General features: G+C 43.0%; 1 protein-coding gene across 1 annotated transcript in view; it reads right to left on the minus strand.

Annotated features, from left to right (window-relative positions):
- AGBL1 (AGBL carboxypeptidase 1) overlaps positions 1 to 12,117 on the minus strand; it is a 336,673-nt gene that overhangs the window by 230,823 nt on the left and 93,733 nt on the right. The window lies entirely within an intron of this gene.

Here is a 12,117-nt window from a genome sequence, read left to right on the forward strand (position 1 = left end):
CTCCCCCCCCCACCCACCCATTTAGATACTTGTGTAGCACTTTTCACTGTTGAGGAGGGGACTTTCACCTTGTGTTGTAGGAAGACTTCTCTGAAGTAGTGGTAGTGGCTGTTAGAACCAAAGTACAACCAATAAAACAATAGTGAGACTCCAGTATGTCCAATCCCTCACTAGAAAGTTAATGTACATGGTAGCCATTATTTACTGTCGCATTTTAAACATCATTACTCTACACTGCAAACATAATTCCAGTCTCTCTCTTGTCCAGGTAATGAACAGCCACTTCTGATTCCGAATCCCTTTCAAGGTTTGCCAATAATAAAGAAAAGAGAATGACATATCTTCTTTCTGAAAATGATGTGCGTTGACAATCTTGATCCATAACTGGCAGCTTCTCTGACAATTATATGATTTGGTGTGACACTCCATGAGAGATCACTTTCGTTCTGTGGAAAAACAGCAATTGATAGCACCAGGCTGCTTTCAAAACTGCTTTTTCATGCTTAGCCAGATCATTTCTCAGAGATGAAAAGCTACCTCTACTTGCTCTGGAGGGTTCGGGTGCAGCCAAGGACAATGCAAGAATAGTATTTCTCACTTTTAGGAAAAGACACAAGTTTCTGCCCTTTGCCATTCAGTTGCAACATGGATCTTAGGGTGAATGAAGCTCCTCTGTACAGACACATTCTAAATGCTGAAGGGTAAGGAAGATGGCAAATCAATTCACTTGTAGTCCCCGTCACTGGCACATGCATTCACTCATAGACCTTGGTGCACAGGATCCATCTCATCTAGTTCAGGGTCAATGGTGGAGATACAACATCATTCTATTCAGGGCAACTCTATTACCAATCAAGCCAGTCAAGCAAATGCTAATTGGTTTTACAAGGAGGACAACCTTGCTTTGACTGCTATATGTGGACATTACAAGCATGGCCTCGTTTTCCATCTGTGGAGCCTGGAGGGTGTTAGACAGGAATTTAGCCCCAAAGAGACAGGCCTTGCTTTCTGTTACAAAAGGGTTAATGGCTTGAGCTTTGCCAATAGGAGGACTGGGGCTGCCCATCTCCAAAGGAGCAGCCCAATCTTATGCATTGATCAACCCAGGACACTGGGATTCAACCACAATAAAGCTTCTTTAATTCAAAGTTTGTAAAAGAAAATTCAAACTCACATTCACTCACTCATACAACTTACAGTACATAATGCCCTACGGTTAGGCTGGCCAGGCCTGGCCTGGGTTCTGGGGAAGTCAGCTACACAGCACAGAAGAAGGTCCAGAATTTGGGGTCCCCCAACAGAGACCTGTTCAGCTTGTTCTTCTATCCCTTGCCAGCAGCATCCATCAAACATTACTTTCCACTTCACCTCAACCTTTCATGGATCTGTTAGGTTGTTGAGTCAACTGAGTCAACAGTTAACTGAGCGCATGGTAGTTAATTAACTGTTAAGTTAACTGTTAATGTTCTTATCTATGGTTGCTGTTCTCTGGTCTTGCTCTGATCTGGTCTGGTCTTGCTAAATTGCTCCCCAGTTCCATGCCTTAGTGCATGACAATAGCAGGTACCAAGCAGCAGGTCCCATGCTTTCATACCCTGGTAGTGATAGAACTGCTTCCTTTTCGCATTCCACTCACCTATTAGTTTAACTATCCCTGTTGCCAGGTTCCTTGCTTCACCAAAGTTCAGGAAAGGTTAAACGAAGTTTGGCCAAATATATAATAGAGGATAATACCTAAAAAGTGTTCCAGGTGTTTTTGTAATAGGAATACAGGAGGGTGATCAAAGGCCAATCCTCTGTTCACTGCAGTGATCCAAATTAAAAACGAAGTTATACCAGCTCACTTGGACCAGCAAAGTGAACCCCACCACTTCCTTTAGGAAATGGCTTCCACTATCAAGCTGTTGTTACCTTAGGGAGTTTTTTTTCCCCCCTAACATTGCATCAGAACTTGCTTGCCTATGATTAAAGACCATTATTCTAGGTTGGTAGTGCATGTTCCCTTTATTATTCTGCAGGCACCCCTTCTTTCAAGTAATACTTGAAATTAATTTATAAATTAATTTCCCCTGATTGGTAGATCTTCCCTAATGGTGTTGTTCAAAAGCACCCAGCTGGTTGACCTATGGCCCAATCAGTGGCTATAGCTATAAGTAGTAGTATCAATAATATTAGTATATTAATTATGCACTCTTGTTTGAAAGGAGTTGAGATATGTATTTCCTACTTCCAATTCCAAATGGGAAGGGAGGAGAGAAATGGGGGTCAGCAGTCTGCTGACCCCCCTTTCTCTCCTCCCTTCCCATTTTTTGCTTTGTTTTGTTTTTCCTACCATCATGATTTAGGGCTAGTCTCTGTTCTTATTGCTTCAGTGAAACTTATAGGACTACACACTTGTGGCTAGGAATTGCACTCATGAGGGCCCTAATGGACAACAGCTATAAATAGCACAAGGCCAAATAGAACACATCACCTTTTTCTTGTTCTCTTTCTCTCTAATAATCAATTATTATAGTTGTTAACCATTCTGATCTATTCTCACCATTCAATAAAGCATAGAAACAGATTATTGCCTTCATTTCTGATTAAAGAGATGAGCTCTAGCAATCCAGCATGCCAATAATACTCCAAAATCTAAGCCCGTGTTTTGCACAAGTTAAAGAGTAGAAGAGACAAATGGAGTGGATGTGGGAAGTCTCCCACAGGGTCACAAGTTCCATTCTGCTGGAGTAAATTCAAACATTATTCCATTTCTAGGGCTAAGTGGAATCAGCTTCCTCCCATTCTAAGCACCCCACATTGCAAGTCACCTTCTCCCTGCCCCTATACTTTAATTAATTTGCTGGAACTGATTTTCAGAAGGGTGCATCACCCTTGTCAACAAAACTGAAGAATGCTGAGGATTGGAAGAGCAAACAGTTGTTTCATTTGCCCTTCCAATCCTTAGTATTTTCTGGTTTTGATCACAGAGGTGATGCACCCTTCCAAATATCATTTCCACTAGCAAATTAAGTAAAGTATCAAGCAGCAATAACCTTCTGGGCTAAATGACCATGGTCTAATTTTCTGGTGTCCTATCATTTTGTCAACAGTTGTGGCTGGCATCTTGAGAGGCAAAGTGATCTATTTTGTGGTGTACTTCTCAGCATTTCACAGGCAACGGAGCAAGGACTGACTGGGCTCTTAATCCATACCAAGATTAAACAGCCCTTAATTAACCAGCAGCAAAAAGAATTTACAGCAGCTTCATCTGAAAGAACACCAAGCAGTAGCCTATCTCAAAGACAAACCAATCAGGAACTAATTCTCTTGGATTTTCCTTAAAACAGACCAATTGGAAGTTTACCTAGAACCAATCAGGAACCAGTTTTCTCTGATTCCAGTGACATGGACCAATTAGAAATTGGCTCAATTGGAATGATTAATCAGAAGCTAGATTACCCAGTTACAACAGCCAGTCAGTCCTTGCTCAGTTGCCTGTGAGCAGCCAGGAAGGATACGACTACAATCACTGCTTGATTGATGCCATGAAAGCCTAGAGCAGCATAACTAAAGTATGTTCTTTGCATTGACCTTTCTTTGGTCAGAAGGCATTCCATCAAGCAAATGTCTATTTTCACAATAAGGTGGACACACTACAATTATGTTCTTCCAAGATGGTCTAGTCTAGTACCATGAAAAACAATTCTCTATTTGTTGTTTATTCATTTAGTCGCTTCCGACTCTTCGTGACTTCATGGACCAGCCCATGCCAGAGCTTCCTGTCGGCCGTCAACACCCCCAGCTCCCCCAGGGACGAGTCCGTCACCTCTAGAATATCATCCATCCACCTTGCCCTTGATTGGCCCCTCTTCCTTTTGCCCTCCACTCTCCCTACCACCAGCATCTTCTCCAGGGTGTCCTGTCTTCTCATTATGTGGCCAAAGTATTTCAGTTTTGCCTTTAATACCATTCCCTCAAGTGAGCAGTCTGGCTTTATTTCCTGGAGAATGGACTGGTTTGACCTTCTTGCAGTCCAAGGCACTCTCAGAATTTTCCTCCAACACCACGGTTCCTAAGCATCTATCTTCCTTCTCTCAGCCTTCCTTATGGTCCAGCTCTCGCAGCCATATGTTACTACGGGGAACACCATTGCTTTAACTATGCGGGCCTTTGTTGTCAGTGTGATGTCTCTGCTCTTAACTATTTTATCGAGATTTGTCATTGCTCTTCTCCCAAGGATTAAGCGTCTTCTGATTTCCTGACTGCAGTCAGCATCTGCAGTAATCTTCGCACCTAGAAATACAAAGTTTTTCACTGCTTCTACATTTTCTCCCTCTCTTTGCCAGTTATCAATCAAGCTGGTTGCCATGATCTTGGTTTTTTTGAGGTTTAGCTGCAAGCCAGCTTTTGCACTTTCTTCTTTCACCTTCATCATAAGGCTCCTCAGTTCCTCTTCACTTTCAGCCATCAAAGTGGTATCATCTGCATATCTGAGATTGTTAATGTTTCTTCCAGCGATTTTAACTCCAGCCTTGGATTCCTCAAGGCCAGCTTGTCGCATGATGTGTTCTGTGTACAAGTTGAATATGTAGGGTGAGAGTATACAGCCCTGCCGTACTCCTTTCCCAATCTTAAACCAGTCCGTTGTTCCATGGTCTGTTCTTACTGTCGCTACCTGGTCGTTATACAGATTCTTCAGGAGGCATACAAGATGACTTGGTATCCCCATACCACTAAGAACTTGCCACAATTTGTTATGGTCCACACAGTCAAAGGCTTTAGAATAGTCAATAAAACAGAAATAGATGTTTTTCTGAAACTCCCTGGCTTTTTCCATTATCCAGCGGATATTGGCAATTTGGTCCCTAGTTCCTCTGCCTTTTCTAAACCCAGCTTGTGCATCTGGTGATTCTCGCTCCATGAATTGCTGAAGTCTACCTTGCAGGATCTTGAGCATTACCTTACTGGCATGTGAAATGAGTGCCACTGTTTGATAGTTTGAACATTCTTTAGTGTTTCCCTTTTTTGGTATGGGGATATAAGTTGATTTTTTCCAATCTGATGGCCATTCTTGTGTTTTCCAAATTTGCTGGCATATAGCATGCATTACCTTGACAGCATCGTCTTGCAAGATTTTGAACAGTTCAGCTGGGATGCCGTCATCTCCTGCTGCCTTGTTATTAGCAATGCTTCTTAAGGCCCACTCAACCTCATTCTTGAGGATGTCTGGCTCTAGCTCACTGACCACACCGTCAAAGCTATCCCCGATATTGTTATCCATCCTATACAGGTCTTCTGTATATTCTTGCCACCTTTTCTTGATCTCTTCATCTTCTGTTAGGTCCTTGCCATCTTTGTTTTTGATCATACCCATTTTTGCCTGGAATTTACCTCCGATGTTTCTAATTTTCTGGAAGAGGTCTCTTGTCCTTCCTATTCTATTGTCTTCTTCCACTTCCATGCATTGCTTGTTTAAAAATAATTCCTTATCTCTTCTGGCTAACCTCTGGAATTTTGCATTTAATTGGGCATATCTCCCCCTATCACTGTTGCCTTTTGCTTTCCTTCTTTCTTGGGCTACTTCTAGTGTCTCAGCAGACAGCCATTTTGCCTTCTTGGTTTTCTCTTTCTTCGGGATGTATTTTGTTGCCGCCTCCTGAACAATGCTGCGAACTTCTGTCCAGAGTTCTTCCGGGACCCTATCTACTATGTCCAGTCCCTTAAATCGTTTCTTCACCTCCACTGCATATTCCTTAGGAATATTAGTGAGCTCATATCTAGCTGATCTGTGGGTCTTCCCTAATCTCTTTAGTCTGATCCTAAATTGTGCAAGAAGAAGTTCGTGATCGGAACTACAGTCAGCTCCAGGTCTTGTTTTTACCGACTGTACAGATGTCCGCCACCTTTGGCTGCAAAGGATGTAGTCAATCTGATTTCGGTGTTGTCCATCTGGTGAAGTCCATTTTATAAAGCCGTCTCTTAGGTTGTTGGAAGAGAGTGTTTCTTATGCAGAGTGAATTGTCTTGGCAAAATTCTATCAGCCTATGTCCTGCTTCGTTTTGTTCTCCCAGGCCATACTTACCTGTAATTCCAGGTGTCATTTGACTGCCCACCTTAGCATTCCAGTCTCCCATGATGAAAATAACATCTCTTTTAGGCGTGTCATCCAGTAGGTGCTGCAGATCCTCATAGAACTGCTCTACTTCAGCTTCTTCAGCATCTGTGGTTGGGGCGTCTGTTTGGATCACTGTGATGTTAGATGGCTTGCCCTGAATTCGAATTGAGATCATTCTGTCATTTTTTGGGTTGTATCCAAGCACTGCTTTCACCACTTGACTATTAATTATGAAGGCTACTCCATTTCTTCTGTGATCCTCTTCTCCACAGTAGTAGATCTGGTGGTCATTTGATGTGAAGTGGCCCATTCCAGTCCATTTCAGTTCACTGACACCCAAAATGTCTATCTTTAATCTTGACATCTCACCAATAACCACATCCAATTTGCCCTGGCTCATAGATCTTACATTCCAGGTTCCAATGGTGTGTTGATCCTTAGAACATCGGATTCGCCGTTCACCACCAGCACCGTCAGCTGCTAGCCGTCCTTTCGGCTTTGAGCTATCTGCGTCATCACATCTGGGGCTAGTTGAACTCATCCTCTGTTCCTCCCCAGTAGCATTTTGACCAACTTCCGACCTGGGGGTCTCATCTTCCGATGGTATACCAACGTATCTCTGGTTGTACTGGTCCATTTAGTTTTCACGGCAAGAATACTGGGGTGGGTTGCCATTACCTTCCCCAGGGATCGCATTGAGTCTGACCTCTCTGTCATGACCTTCCCGTCTTGGGTGGCCCTTCACGGTTTAGCTCATGGCATCATTGAGGTGCTCAAGCTCCAGCACCACGACAAGGTAACGATCCTTTGCTCTATTAGTTCTACCAGAATTTTGTTGAAATTCTCATGGATGAGGGATAGTATTATTGCATTTTTAAAATGGCCAAAGGATATGTTGGGATAACATCTTACCCTCCATTCTTCTTTGCATTCCAGTCTTCTCTTTAGGGAAGCTCTGCAGCCTCCCTGGCTTCCCAGTCTTCCATCCATTCTCAAGAGAAGTCTTCAGGAGAGAACTCTTAGCAGCAGGGGATTTTCCCCCAAATTTGGAATTAAAACAGAAAATACCACCAACAGTAGCACCCTCCACCGACTCAAACAATAAAGCAAGCTCAAAAATTCCACCAAGAGAAATCTAAAAGAAATTCTTAAGTGTCTGAAAACCAAGTAGAAAAAGAGAAACTGAACACTTCTTGAGAAAGGCAGGCTTCAGCACAACAGAGATGACACTACTAGCCCAAGGAGACCTGCCCAACTATATTGCCTTGCACCTTTGCACATTAAAGGCATAACAAACTCAGGAAACAGCAGAACAGAATGGGAGAAATCAATACCCTGCTACTGTAGAGGCACCCATACCATATTGATGTGTGTACCAGTGCATCATGTGTAACATCCACAGGCTTAAATGGTGCACGATTATCCTCTTGATCAGTACTGCCTATGTGTGGTGTCCCTAATTCACAGCTGTCTAAAGAGCTCATCAACTCCTCCCTTGGCATTTGGAAGATTCTCAGCACATCTTTATTTACATGAAGAGCTCAGAGCTCTTGATGATTCCTGGAAGCAAAGTTAACTGTAGTGATGGGTGACTGCAGACCAAGGCTTAATTTGGAAAGATGCCCAACTGCCTAGAGCAAAAAGGTAAGCTGGGGTGATAAAGAGCAATGTAAGAGTCCAGATAGGAGGGAGAAAACTCACCTAATCACTTTCTGTCAAATGGGATGTTCAGCGACCCCCATGTGCCTGTCCTGCAAATAGGCAAACCTAATCAATGCAGCCATTTTGCAACAGGACTCCCAACGTGTGCTCAAAATCTAAATGGGCTTCCCCAACCCCAAAGAAAGTGGCTTCTTAAATGGAGCAAACACCTGCCTGAGTGATGTCTAATCTTGCAAACTGTGTGCTCTACCAGGTCTGAAAATGGGCAGAGGCCCTTCAAGGATCCCCACGATCAACTCCTTAAAAGTATTTGGTGGCTGTGTGGTGCAGAGCTCTTATTGGATTCTGGGGAAGCTGCCAGGGAGCTCAGGCTGGCCATTTATCTCTGCAGAAACCTCATGTGGCACATAACCTTCTCAGGGAATGTAAATAATGAAAAGGGGGAAGCAGAGGAACCTTTTTTCTGCTACATAAACCCTCATCCAACATATCACGTCTTGTTACACTGCACTGCATCCTGACATGCTCAAAATGGAATGCAGCTACGCTAACAGATGCCAGCCAGAAAAAAGCCAATGGAGGGGGTGGGTGAGTATCAGTTTCTGGCTTTTTCCCTGATTCAAAAGGGGAGGAAATAAAATCTAACATTGACAGGATTGATCCCCAGATGTGATGGACTGCAGTAGTGCAGCTGGTTCCCAGGAAGGAGGGAGCACATTCCAAGGAGGGGAGTGAGATAAGAGCAAACACAGTCTGGAGCTGGAACATGGGAAGACTAAGAGGTTCAGAGTAGCCACACCCTACAGCCTTCCCAGGTTATTTCCCTTTCAGTTAGAGTAGAGTAGCTTTAATCTGACAAGATTCTGCCTATACGGTGTGAGGAAATAAAGAACTGATGTTTGGCTGGATTGATTCCTTGTTGTTCTTGGGCTGGACCTGACATTAGCAGTACTGCACAAATAATGAGTCCATTGGAGTTGGGCAGCTAATTCATTCAAATACATAATAAATATTATGATTAACATATTCAGATTAGCCAAAGTTCTCTGGAATCCCCATGACAAAGGCATTTCCAGTCCTGCTTGTTTTTTTTAACAACAAATGCTAAATTAAGCTGTAAATTTCTACCTGCAAGAAAATAGCTTTTACCCCTGAATTATGCTATTTCCTTTCATATACAACAGAATGGGATTAATAATGGTTGAAGTGGTAGAAGCATAGCATTTGTTCAGAAGATAAGCAACAAAGACTATTTTGAATGCTCCTTTACATGGAGAGCCTATCTCCTCTTCCTCATAGGCAGGATTCCCACTTCAAAATTATTCAGTACAGAATCTGAAATTCCTTTGCACTACTTTGACCAGGACAATTCCAGACCACAGAAGGTGTACTCAAGACTTCCTGTTCTAGAAAACCTTGCTCAGATAAGATGGTAAATTAAACAATGGGAAGAAAAAAAGAAGGAAATCTGATTAATGTCCACAACTCACATATGTATTTTGTTAGCCTCAGAGGGAACCTGGGAATACACTACAGCTATGTAAATGGGAAGAGAGAGAGACTTTTTAGGATTGTTTCTGAAAGCAAGAGAGATGGAAAACCCTGGGCTGCCTCACAAGATTGAAAAAAGTAAATGGTAAACCTTTCAAGAGAGCCAGTTTGGTCTAGTGGTTAAGGCACCAGGCTAGAAACCTGGAGACCCTGAGCCAGCTGGGTGATCTTGGCCCAGTCCCTCTCTCTCAGCCCTAGGAAGGAGGCAATGACAAACCACTTCTGAAAAACCTTGCCAAGAAAACTGCAGGGACTTGTCCAGACAGTCTCTGAGAATCAGACAAGATTGAATGGATTTTTTTAAAAAAAATTCAAAATGGTGAAATGCTGCCCTTCAGGAAATCTTGTGAAAAAGTGAGCTCTGTTTTTGTGCATAGAGATTTTCAAGAAATGAACAGAGAAACTTTATTACCACTTGACTAGTGGCTGTCACTAGCTTATGTGGTTTTTATTTTTAAAAGGTGGCAAATTTAAAAAAATTATAAACAAGTGTTGCCCTCAACATTCAAAATAAGTCTTCATAGAAGGAGGTATTTCCATTAGAGAATGTGGCTGTCCAACTCGTGCATTGCTTGAATGAGTCCAGTGGCATCTGACCACCACTGGAAATGGCACTGGATGAGATGGACCATGGATCAGATCTAACGAGGGGAAAAAAGTTGCCACCAGGGAAGTTTTGGTTGAATTCTCCATAAAAGAGGGTCTATTGAGAAATATACTGACAACAAAAGTCCGCATAGTTAAAGCAATGGTGTTCCCAGTAGTAACATACGGCTGCGAGAGCTGGACCATAAGGAAGGCTGAGAGAAGGAAGATCGATGCTTTGGAACTGTGGTGTTGGAGGAAAATTCTGAGAGTGCCTTAGACTGCAAGAAGATCAAACCAGTCCATCCTCCAGGAAATAAAGCCAGGCTGCTCACTTGAGGGAATGATATTAAAGGCAAAACTGAAATACTTTGGCCGCATAATGAGAAGACAGGACACCCTGGAGAAGATGCTGATGCTAGGGAGAGCGGAGGGCAAAAGGAAGAGGGGCCGACCAAGGGCAAGGTGGATGGATGATATTCTAGAGGTGATGGACTCGTCCCTGGGGGAGCTGGGGGTGTTGACGACCGACAGGAAGCTCTGGTGTGGGCTGGTCCATGAAGTCACGAAGAGTCGGAAGCGACTAAATGAATAAACAACATTGGGAAATATAGTTCCCTTCAAGGCAAGCTTGAGTTCAAGCTTGTGAGTTCATGGACACATCCAGATAATTTTCTTGGCCACAATATGGAAGTGACTTGCCGCTATCATCTTCTGGGATGCTATTTCAACTTCCTAGTCTAGCCTAGAACCCTGGAATTTCCTGTAGGATATTAAACACATCCAACCCTGCTTAGCTTCCAAGCCCAGACAAGCTTGGCCAGTGGCTGCAACCTGCTGAGTGTAGTTTTAAATTCAATACTCCCTTCCCTTCATCATAAAATTTCAAGTGCTTTTGGCTTCTTCCTCTGACAGTTTTCATCCACGCTTTCTCTCTCCTTCCTAACCCTGCTTCAAAGCATCTACGTACAGACGGAGTTTTGGACAAAGCACCCAGAAAAAAAAAACAATCTCCTTGCTTTTTCCTTACACTAAGCTGACTATATATCTGCCTCTATAATACACAGCAGACCTTTGCTAGTGTTGCACATAGTAAATAAGAACATTACAAATGTTAAATTGCTTTTTGCCCATGAACTGCCTTGTTCTCCATTTTCATATCCTAGTGGGGTTGTTTCATGAGCTGTGTTGCCTGGCAACTTCCTTTTGTGCTAGCATGGTATGAATGGGCTAATCTTTTGAATGAGAAAGGCTCTGAAAAGACCAGGCCATAAAGAGAAGAGTTCCAGACACTGGGACATGATGCCTTTACCCACTGTTAAGCACATGACCCAAAAGAGTTGGTGATTCCACTTAAAGACCCAGTTCCTAGCACAGCAAAGCAATGGGTGATGTAACACAGCAGACTTGTATGATGAAACCCAAGGAAGTTTCAATCTACCTACAGCATTTTGAAGCAGCTGTCACCAGCCTATTATGGCACATCTGCCCTGTATGGGGCACAACCTCACCTGTTCAATAGAGATGAAGGTTAAGAATTAGCAACAAGAACTAACAAGGCAGCTAGGTGGGCAAGACTAACAAACAGAGAATGAGCAAACGGTTATTAATCTGGCAACCAACAGGACCCTTGAACAGAAGGCTTTTAGGGCCAAGCATTCAGAGCACCACCCAAGTCTCCACTGGGGGCCATCAGAGATGTTCCTCCAAAGTTTTGACTCCTGAGCAAGCCCTTGTTATGAGCAGAGCTTTCCTCATTTGGAATCCAACCTCACAGGCACCAAGTCAGCTATATACCAATACTGTTGTTTAGATCACAGTGGGACAAATCTGACAAGCAAATATAGAGAATCACAAGGTCCAGGAAGGTTCCTGATAGTTGGGCCCTTGCAGGTACCTGATCATATCAAACTTTGTGTCTGGTCTGCTAATTTAGGTTTCTAATCCTTCCTAGGAACTTGGGCTGGCAACGGTACTCACACTGATATTCAACAATCCAGATTTAATATGGAATTGCAGTTATTGTTACACATTTCAGTGGGTGATCTGTTTATATGCAAGGGGGTACACTTCATTTCATTGTAGAGTGCTGCTACCTACTTAAGACTGGCATTATTAAATAGGTCAACAGTAGCCGTGAGCGGAATGAACAAAACAGGGAAAAATCCACTTGCTGGTGAATAAAGAATCTTTATTCAGACAGACTGAAACCCTCTTCAGAG

This window comes from Candoia aspera, chromosome 13 (genome assembly GCF_035149785.1).
Source record: "Candoia aspera isolate rCanAsp1 chromosome 13, rCanAsp1.hap2, whole genome shotgun sequence".
Taxonomy (NCBI): Eukaryota; Metazoa; Chordata; class Lepidosauria; order Squamata; family Boidae; genus Candoia; species Candoia aspera.